General features: G+C 37.1%; 1 long non-coding RNA gene across 1 annotated transcript; it reads right to left on the minus strand.

Moving 5' to 3' along the window:
* Positions 1-4,063: 4,063 nt before the first annotated feature.
* On the minus strand, positions 4,064-4,569 carry LOC143854197 (uncharacterized). The gene is made up of 3 exons (XR_013237454.1): positions 4,446-4,569; positions 4,291-4,360; positions 4,064-4,207 (listed from the first exon to the last, which is right to left on the minus strand). It is a non-coding gene; the product is annotated as an uncharacterized LOC143854197 (long non-coding RNA).
* Positions 4,570-9,798: the final 5,229 nt, after the last annotated feature.

Below are 9,798 nucleotides of genomic sequence, written 5' to 3' on the forward strand. Positions count from 1 at the left end.
GATGACTCGCCCATCAAGGCTAGAGTCCTTTCAAGCCCACTGAGGCTCTTCGCAGCACATTAAACGTTAATTCAGCCTAAGTTAGTTGTTAAGTGTTCTTTTAGTTTTCCACGTAAGGTACCTTCTTCGGCAAACATGTGTCATCATCATCAAGGAATCTTCGTCATCCACTTTTGGCAGTGTACATTGAATTTTGATTACCCTTGTAATTTGGGAAATTCTATTGTATCGGGGAATTTTATTGTAATCAAACGTATGTCGATTTCCAATCCACATACGTTTGAGAGGGCATGTTAGAGAAGATAAGATTTGAACGGTGTAGGTTGTTAGAGTAGATTAGGATTATCTTTCATTAATCTTATCCTTATCGTTATCTCTGTAAATGCTTTATAAAAAGCACTCTTCATTGCTAATGAAACCAATCCGAAATTAGTAGAAATCTCAAATTTAACAATTTCTATTAATTCTCTACTGAGAATACATTTCTATTAATTCTCTTTTCATTAGCTATCAAAACGGCAGCTCCGGTCATTGGAATTTATTATCAGAGAACTCCTTTAAGAGCTTGGATCAATGTTTTTTTTATAGAAATCAGAGACTGATATCTCAGAGCTTAGGAAAGCTGATCTAATGGCACTTTGCAAATAACGTTTGAAGTAAAGCAACTCTTTCCAGATGACTATTGTAAGAAGGATTACCGATTTAATAAGAATGGGATTTTGAGCACTCTTCATAGAAAAATGCCATTTTCCACTTCAGTTAGCACGTGAATAGAATTTCAACAAATCTACCTTCTCTGAGCTCTTCTTGATAAGCCCTGCCTTTAAGCAAGTATTGCAATGGGATGCAAGAGCAGAAAATTGGATGAAAGCCTTGTATTCAGCAAGGTAACGAATGTGGAGAGGATGGGAAAGCTTCAAAGAAAAGCTTGGAAATCCCTTCTTCCCAAAACAAAAATTACAATAAGAGACTTCTTGCAAAAGCTCCTTGGAATTCAATAAAAAGGGTTTGCAACCCTAAGTTTCAAATCATATTCATCAAAGGCTCCCCAATGAAGGAAATGTGGTGCTTTACGAAGTAGCCCATTATAAGAAAAAGACACAACTATCCCTACCAATGGAAATGACAATTAAGTCCACTTAAATCTTCTAAATGACTAAGCTATCTTTACCGAGTGGAACTGACCAAAATGAAAAAGACACAGATAAAATGTCTAAACTACCCCTAAGTAACGGGAAAAAGAGGAAATCCTTACACTAATGAGCTTTCTAGACCGATGTAACCTTTTCTCAGGGGATGCTTCTGCATCACAAACCACTGTGAAATTGCATATTGCTAAAGTCTTTCAGAACTTTAAAGTTTCTAAAGAATTATTTGATGGCTGAAATTTTAATCCACCTTCATTGACTAATGCCTTTTAGGTCTTAGAATTTGATGTCGATATTGTTAGCGGTGAAAACATGTTTACTAGGGGTGCAAGTTTGGCCCTGTCAGCCCTGACCCGCCCTGAGCCCGAACAGGGTCAGGGCTGGATTTTCCAACCTTGAGGGCGGGTCAGGGTTCATTTTTTTAGACCCTGACTCAGGTCGGGTCGGGTTCTGGGTTAATGCCTCGGTACCCTGACCCGACCCTAAGTTTTCTATTATAAAATTGAACCATCTATGCATGTTTCTTTTGCTAATGTTTTCTATTATCTTGTATTGATGTTTCTTTAGATTATTATTATTCATTGTCTCTGTTGCCTGTCATGTTGTTGAATTCATATTGTCTTATTTTGTTCCCTTTCTTTGTTTATTGATCATTTTGTTCTATCTGATAAGTGGTTGCTTTATTTTTGGCACTCTTAACAAGTTAACAGGTATTTGCACTAGGGTCAATTAGGGCTGGCCCGGCCCTGCCCAATCAAGGCCAATCAGGGCCGGCCAGGGCCAACACTGAGCCCTGTAGGGCGGGCCATGGGTTGAGGTTCTTCGGCCCTGACTCAGGGTCAGGGCAGGTCAAGGCCGAGATAATGGGATCCAGGGTTGGGCTAGGGTTTTGAAAAACCCGACCCAACCCGACCCTGTTGCAGCCCTAATGTTTACCACGGAAAGTTCCCCTTTTACGGTAAAACCACAAAAAGACGCGTTAAGTTGAAAACACTTTCTTCATCTCTATATTTTTCATGTAAGTTGTTGTTTCCATTGTTATTGTTGATTGCTTTTCTAAGATGACCCATTTTGTTCCATGCAAGAACTCTACTGATGTATCTCACATAGTTAGTCTATTTTTCGAGTGGTTGTTCGCTTGCATTGAGTACCATGATCGAGTGGTTGTTCGCTTGCATTGAGTACCAAGATCAATTACATCTTACCGTTATGTGTGATTTCTATGTCACTTTTAGCGTACTCAATGGCGACTCATGGGCACTTGTCTACATTTCCATATCATTACCAAACTGATGGACAAATATGTTAGAAAGGTTCGTAACCCTCGGGCAAAATCTCTACGCGCAGTGGAAAAGGAAATCGCGTAGAACAAAAATTTTCTGAAGATTTTGCCTTTTATCCATGATCCCTAGGGACTAGATGATAAAAGAAATACAAAGATAATATCGAATACCTTATTTGTGATCGCAGAATTGAGTGTTTGCTTGATTTACTCCTCGAATCGCCGCGTGCAATCTAATCACCGCGAACGCCGCAAGTTGATCTGATGGGATCCTTTCGCACAAGGGAATGAGAACAACAATTGTTATCTTCAATTTAATGATCTAAATCAGTTATTTAGAAAGGGAATTCGTTGTCTTTTAGTAGAGCTTTATAGAGTGTAAAACTACTGTCAAATCGTAGTTTAAGAATAAGAAGAGACACAAGAAGCTATGGATGAAATCTGCTTAGGGTAAATTGCTCCCACAAAATTCCAGCAGCTTCTATGCCTTTTAAGATTCGTCCACTAGCTCTTTATATAAAGTGAAAAAATTAATACTATAAACCCCATCTTGGTTTCCATAGTCACACATGCATAATTAGTAAACTTTCTAACTTTTGCATCAACCATGCATGAGCTAATGATTACTTTTTCTTTTCAGACTCATGCTATTACGTATGAATTGCCTTCCCAAAGCTCGGCGTGAATTCCAAAAAGAAATATAGCAAGTTACCATAGAGTCCACTTACTATTATTAAAAGATCCTTGCCTTTTCTTTCCTACATACACACATGCTTTTATATATATACTAGTAAAAGTGCACGTGCAATGCACGTGTGGCTAAGGTATTTAACGACACAATTTAGTATTTATCATTCAATTAATTAAAGGGGAGTGATAAATCGACCCCCATATATCTTTTAACGACACAATTTAGTATTTATCATTCATTAATTAAAGGGGAGTGACAAATCGACCCTCATATATCTTAAATCGACTCCCATGTGTCTTTCTCTCGCCTCTGGGTTAGAGAGAGAAGAGAGAGAGACCAATGAGAGGGGTCGGTTTAAGATATTTGGGAGTCAATTTATCACTGCCCGTAATTAAATTGTCATTCAAATACTAATCCTCCCAAAAGAATTTGAATGGAGAACATCTAATTCTGACCATTAAGTCAGAAATCTCTTTCTAACAAACTTGGGTAACTGCAACATCGTTTTTCATGGAAAACATCCCAACTTAAAAAACAACCTAGAAAAGATCATAGCATCATCCAAATTCCAACCAACAAAGCCAGACGAAATATAAAGCTATGTTGAAGAACGAAACAAAACACCATCTTAATTGATTTCTTTCTGTCTTGCGTGAATAAAAATCCTAAACCGACTTCGATCTACCTGGAATCCAATGCTCATTGTGGCCTTTCTTTCTCAAGCATATAGTGCTTGAGTAAGCTCAAAAGGCTGCCCATAGTAGTTGACATAAGCAAATACTATAACAGTAGAACCCGCAATTTTAACCACTCAGATTATGGTGATTAACACAAACATATGATTCCTTACAAGTCTCTTAGAAACGTCTAATTTCATAAATAAATAAAAAGATTCTGCATAACCCTTTATTTTACACAACATCCTCTCTTCCCACATGTAACAAGATTCCTATGTTGAAGCTTGACAATCAATAAAACCGAGTTTCTAAAGTCTCATCATTGCACCTATATAAATAATGACAGATCTGTATCCCAAAGCAAGTAGCAGCTCCAGCCCCACAAGAATCATCAACATCTTGCACGAGGCTGCCAAAAAGGGAAAATGGAAAGTATTCTTGGAACAGAAAGTACCATGAAGAAATATGCCAGACAAACATTTAGATGGTTACCTGTATGCATTGCTCGTGTAATATTCAGTTATAAACCCAATAACCAGCCCATAAACCAGTGGCAACACTCCTAACAAATCCAACTCATAGATTAGATGTAACAATAGATATCAATGCCCCACATTTGCAAAAACAGAATTAACTATAAGTTATACCAGTTCTTCACATCCTCCTCTACTCCAAAATTGAAGATTTTGAAGGCCGATGGGAGGCCAATCCAATTAACAACTGCAGTCCCAAGAGTCATCAAAATAGTGGAGATGACAAGCTACTTCTTCAACCCAGCATGATGAAAAACTGAAAAAAAAAAAGACAGAAAAAATGAAGACACTAAAATAAATATCGAAGAGGAAATGTAAATACATAAACTATACAATTCCCCGTCATAAAAAAACAGCAATCGTACAACCCAACATGATTTATGATAATATCCATCTAAATTAATCATATCCATACCATTTCCATCAGAAATGTTTTTTCTTGTAATCAAAACAAGCCCTCATAATCCCTTGATAAGTACATTTTTCTCCAACGTGAAGATCAGATGATAGATGATAACTGTGTGACGAAATTAAAAAAGAAGAGAACTTATTGAACTTCAAAGTAGCAATGAACTCACAAATTGAATCAGTCCTTGTATAATGCTGCAACTCACTGGATTTAGGTACTATAACTGTATAACAAAAACTCAGGGTCAGTGTGAAATACAAAATTGGAGGCATCACTTACAAACAATTCATGAAACACCCAAACTACAACTAATGCAAAGAAGAGGCAAAATAAAAGACTTGAAAACAGTCCTAAAACTTGTACCTACAGTCTTAAATCTCTTACCAATCACCGTAAACCCTTTCCCAACAAATTCACCACCCTAATCCCTCCTCCTACTCAATCGGCCATCATATCGAGTCCCTTCATGATAGTTCCATAACCCCATCTCAACAGTTATACCTCAAAAATCCCACCAATCCCTCCACAGTCACAATAGCCCCTACTATCCATCCCAACAATCTACTAAATCAATTCTCAAACCATTAAGACACATGTCCCTTATTCCTTTGAACCATCACTTGTCAATAATTAAACTTTTAACCATTTCCTTTAATCCTTGAACCCTGCTGATGTGATTAAGATCAACAATCCTAAGTCAATTTTCCTAACCAATCCTACATCAAAATGTTTTTGTTGTTTCAATTTCTAGCTGTAGTTTAAAAAGTCCAAATGCTTACAAAATAGTTTATTAGTTGTGTTTCAGAATAGTTTATTAGTTGTTGATTTTTACGATAAAAAATAAAGCTTGTTCTCACTATTTTATCACCAACCATGGCATCAACACATATGATGTCGTTTTAAGAGGAAAAAGAAATAAAGAGAAACAAATTTAAATTTGTGATTATGAATATCAATTATACCATCAACTTTAGGTCCACATTCTTGTTCCCATTCAATAGCTGCCCATTGTGCCTCCAAGTCCAAATCCGGTCTTAATTCGTGATAACTGCAAAATTCAAGCAACGATAAAAATAAAAAGGAAGGAAGATAGCTTTGGGATGCTGAGCTTTGGGGAAATTAAGGCCTTCTAATAACTCACAATGCAGCCAGGTACATTCAGCCCATGGATATTTCCAACACCTAGCATATTGCTGAGAAAGCACGTGCAATGTTCTTAATAGAGATTTAAGGAGAGATAGAGACTTATTTAAAAAGAGAGATTTACATTTTAGGAAAGAATTCGGGAGAGAGAATTACATTTATGAAAGAAGATACAAATGAGAGAGGAGACATTTCTAGTGAAAGTTTACAGGTAGTAAAGAGGATTCCCGTGGAGAATCCTTATCCCGCCCACAATAGCAACACAACATGAATATTGAAAGTTACAAGGACAGAATGAATCAATCTAGGATACACCCAAAATCAATCAAAGTTATACATAATGCATGAATGAAACAAACGAAAAGTGAAATATAATAAGATTAATGAGAAGAAAAATCAATTCAACTCATGCAATTCTTTGGGATGTTGGGCTTTGGGGAAGCTGAGGCCTTCCAACAACTTACAATACAGGCGACGTCGATGACCTCCTCTGTATGTAGAAAATATTATAAACAGGAAACAAATTCAGAGCAAAAAACATATCTGGATACCAAAAATAAGAGAGAAGCAAAATGAACTTAAGGAGCAGAAAAAAAAATCAAAGTATGGGAGAATCACTAAATCCCAGGAACAATAGAGGAAGCCAAAACCCCCGATGCTGACAATGATGGCATCATCTCTATGCGGAAAAGGTTCTAAGCAGACAATAAATTGAAGAAAAAAATGCCCAGAAAGAGAGACACTTTAATCGCAAAAAAATAAAATAAAATACATGGATACCTAGTAATAATCGTCATCGTAGCTTTTTCAAAATCCAAATGCCAATTGAAAAAGGATCTTCTGATCAATCCAGAGATCATTTCGATTCCATAGTAATGGGGATTCGGAATATCACACATTGATCAATCGTAAAAGAAAGATTGATTATTTGGGATCCTTCCTTTCGAGCTACAGACCTGGGCAGAGAACAATAAGAGGCAGACCAAACCCATCCATGAATGCAAGTTGTAGAAATTAGCCACAATCCCTTTCTTTCCATGGAATTTTGTCCACACCCCAAAAACCCCACATGCAAGTGCCATTCCTTGCAGAGACAGATGCACAGATTTCTTGAAACTCCTCAACCCTGGCACACATCTATGTACTAAATAGCTGCCACAGAAAATTAGAATTATCAGCAGAGCAGCGAAGAGAAAAGGGTCTTTCTTTTCAGCTCAAAATCAGTCCTTTTTTCACTCCCTACAGAACAAAAAATGAGAAAAGGGGACACGGTTTTTTCTCCTTTTATCGCTTGCAGAAACGGGTTTTAAGCATTCACATCAAATTTTAACAGAATTTTAAAATGGGTTGTGGGTTTGAATCTACCTTCTCCTCTGACAAGTATGAAACCGATTACCATAAAAAGAGGATGCAAGACTTGTACATAGGGAAGAAGATTTATGGGTGCTGTTGGATCCTTCTGACGTGAAGTACATCATCCCCTCTGCAGTCATTGATACACTGCTGCTGGGTGTCCCTAGTGATGAAAAGGGGCGCATTTATCATTTCCCAATAAATACTGAAATTAATCTCAGCCATGAAATTGTTTACCTAAGAAGAAAAACACAAATGCATACACTGCTGTTGGGTGTCCCTAGTGATGAAAAGGGGCACATTTATCATTTACCAATAAATATTAAAATACATCTCAGCCATGAAATTGTCTACCTAAGAAAAAAAAACACAAATGCCTACTGATCTTCAGCAAAGACACCACAAAAACAAGTGTAATTTTTTTTCAAAATTCAGATAAAGAACTCGGGAAGCTAACAAGTGCCCAAGCTCTTGGAATATGTACCTCTTTTGATCCGATCAGTAACCAAAGGAAATCAAATTTCCAACAAATTTGCTAATATAATCCGAAAAGACAAATAAAATCTTAAGCTATGAATATCGAAACATCAAAATACTAACTGTACATCAAAATACATCCCATACCCAAATTTATGATCCTTCAATGATGCAGCATAGAAGTGAAAAGGCAAATCAACAAAGTAAAGTGATTTACAGGTACCTCAATTCTACAACTAATGCATTTCAAACACATTATAGCATTTGATACACAACAAAGCAGACTATAATCACCATTTTCATTTTTTTCAGGCAAGACACAGAGAGCTTCATTAAGGTAAAACACAAGTACAAAATGATAAAATTCCATTATCGCATAACCAACATGACATACATTAAATACAAATGAGGGAGAACAAAAAGCTTAACAACAATGCACAAACAAGAAGAATATTTTAACAAGAATTTTTTTTTTTAACATGAATGCATGTACAAGAAGAATACACCTTATTTTACCAAAGAAACATTGTACTAACGGTTTAGGGCCTAATCAAGATAATTAACAAGTGCCGGTTTGTCCTAATCACCAAACACAACAACAGATACGGAACCACGCCCAGTCTGTATAAGATGTTCCTCAAGAAAAAATTACACGAAGATTGAATTAATAAAAAGAGACAAAAAAGAGGAGAGAAGAACCAAATTGAATCCAAATCTAGGAGGCATGCTACGTCAAAGCTCTGAAGGCTGTGCTTTTAGAAGAATAAAAAAGCTAGAAATACCAATCATTCAAATAAACAAAGAAAAATTCAGAAAAGCAGACAATACAGAGGACAGCTTTTCAATTAAAATGAAACAGTTGAGTGACCAAAACAACCATTGCAAACAAAGGGTAAAATTGCAATTCAACCTCCAATTGAAAAGGAAAACTGAGTCGTTAGCTATCAACCAGATAGTGGAGAGGGAAAAGGCTAATTTTGAGACAAAAATCTCTCACCTTGCTACTGCAATCATTCCAGAGATAAGCGCAATTACCCAAACCCACAGCCAACACATTATACGACGGCCGAAGACCAATAGACAAGATTCAGATAAAAATAATCTTGCAACGCAAGAGCATTCCTGTAGCAACACACAGACATGAAAAATCGAAGTAGCTGAACAAAAAAAAATTAAAAAGATAAAATTCTAATCGAAATTATAGCCTGTTAAAAAACCCCCAAAAAAAAAGCTTACCTTGTAAGGGATTTCATGGAACCTTCCTGAATATGATTCTATTGGGAGTGGTGCTGAACAACGAAGGCGAACTCATCCCATCATATCCTGGCCAAAACCCAGAAGATTTATTGGCAAAACAACCCCAGAATCAGGCACGAAAAGCAGAGTCCTCTGATCTGCTGGGAGATGGTTCTGGAGGAGGGTGAAGGATAAGAAGCTGTTTCCAGAGAAAGCTTACTTCTGGACATCATAGGAGACAGATTGAGTAGGGAATAAGAAGGCCTTCAAGAACCCATTTGATTCTCCATTGAAGAGATTGGAGAATCACCCATCCAGAGATTGAACCATAGAAGCTCACCTGCATTGATTCACAGAAACAATCAAAACCTAGTAAACGAATCAAGAAACCGCTCATGCATCATCAAATCACAGATACATTATCTAGATCGTAAATAATAAATAGAGGAGAATGGAGAAAATGGCAAAACTTTCTTGCATTTCTGTCCATCTGTTTATGCTAGCAAGAGCCATAAGCAAGAGATAGTTCAGACGACAGGTGTTGGCCTTTGGACGACAGGTTGAGAAGAGCAGCTATCATAGGTGGAGAGAGCGGTGATGAAAGACTCAAAGGGAGGGGAAAAACAGTAGCGTGCAGAGAAGAAGGGCATGCATTCGAAGCGGATGCGATGACTTCTTGGCGTTTCCACAAGGGTAATAGTGTGGAGGAAAAGACCAAAATAGATTCAGTAATGGACGTAAAGGATTAAGCCTTACAAAATATCTTACGAATCAAAAGTCAAAGGGACAGACACATAGGGGGACAGAGGAGGAATTCTGATAGAAGTTGGTTGACGAAAATACAGGGTT

Source organism: Tasmannia lanceolata, unplaced genomic scaffold, assembly GCF_043159265.1.
Source record: "Tasmannia lanceolata isolate RefF3 unplaced genomic scaffold, GAP_Taslan_0.1 ptg000020l, whole genome shotgun sequence".
Taxonomy (NCBI): Eukaryota; Viridiplantae; Streptophyta; class Magnoliopsida; order Canellales; family Winteraceae; genus Tasmannia; species Tasmannia lanceolata.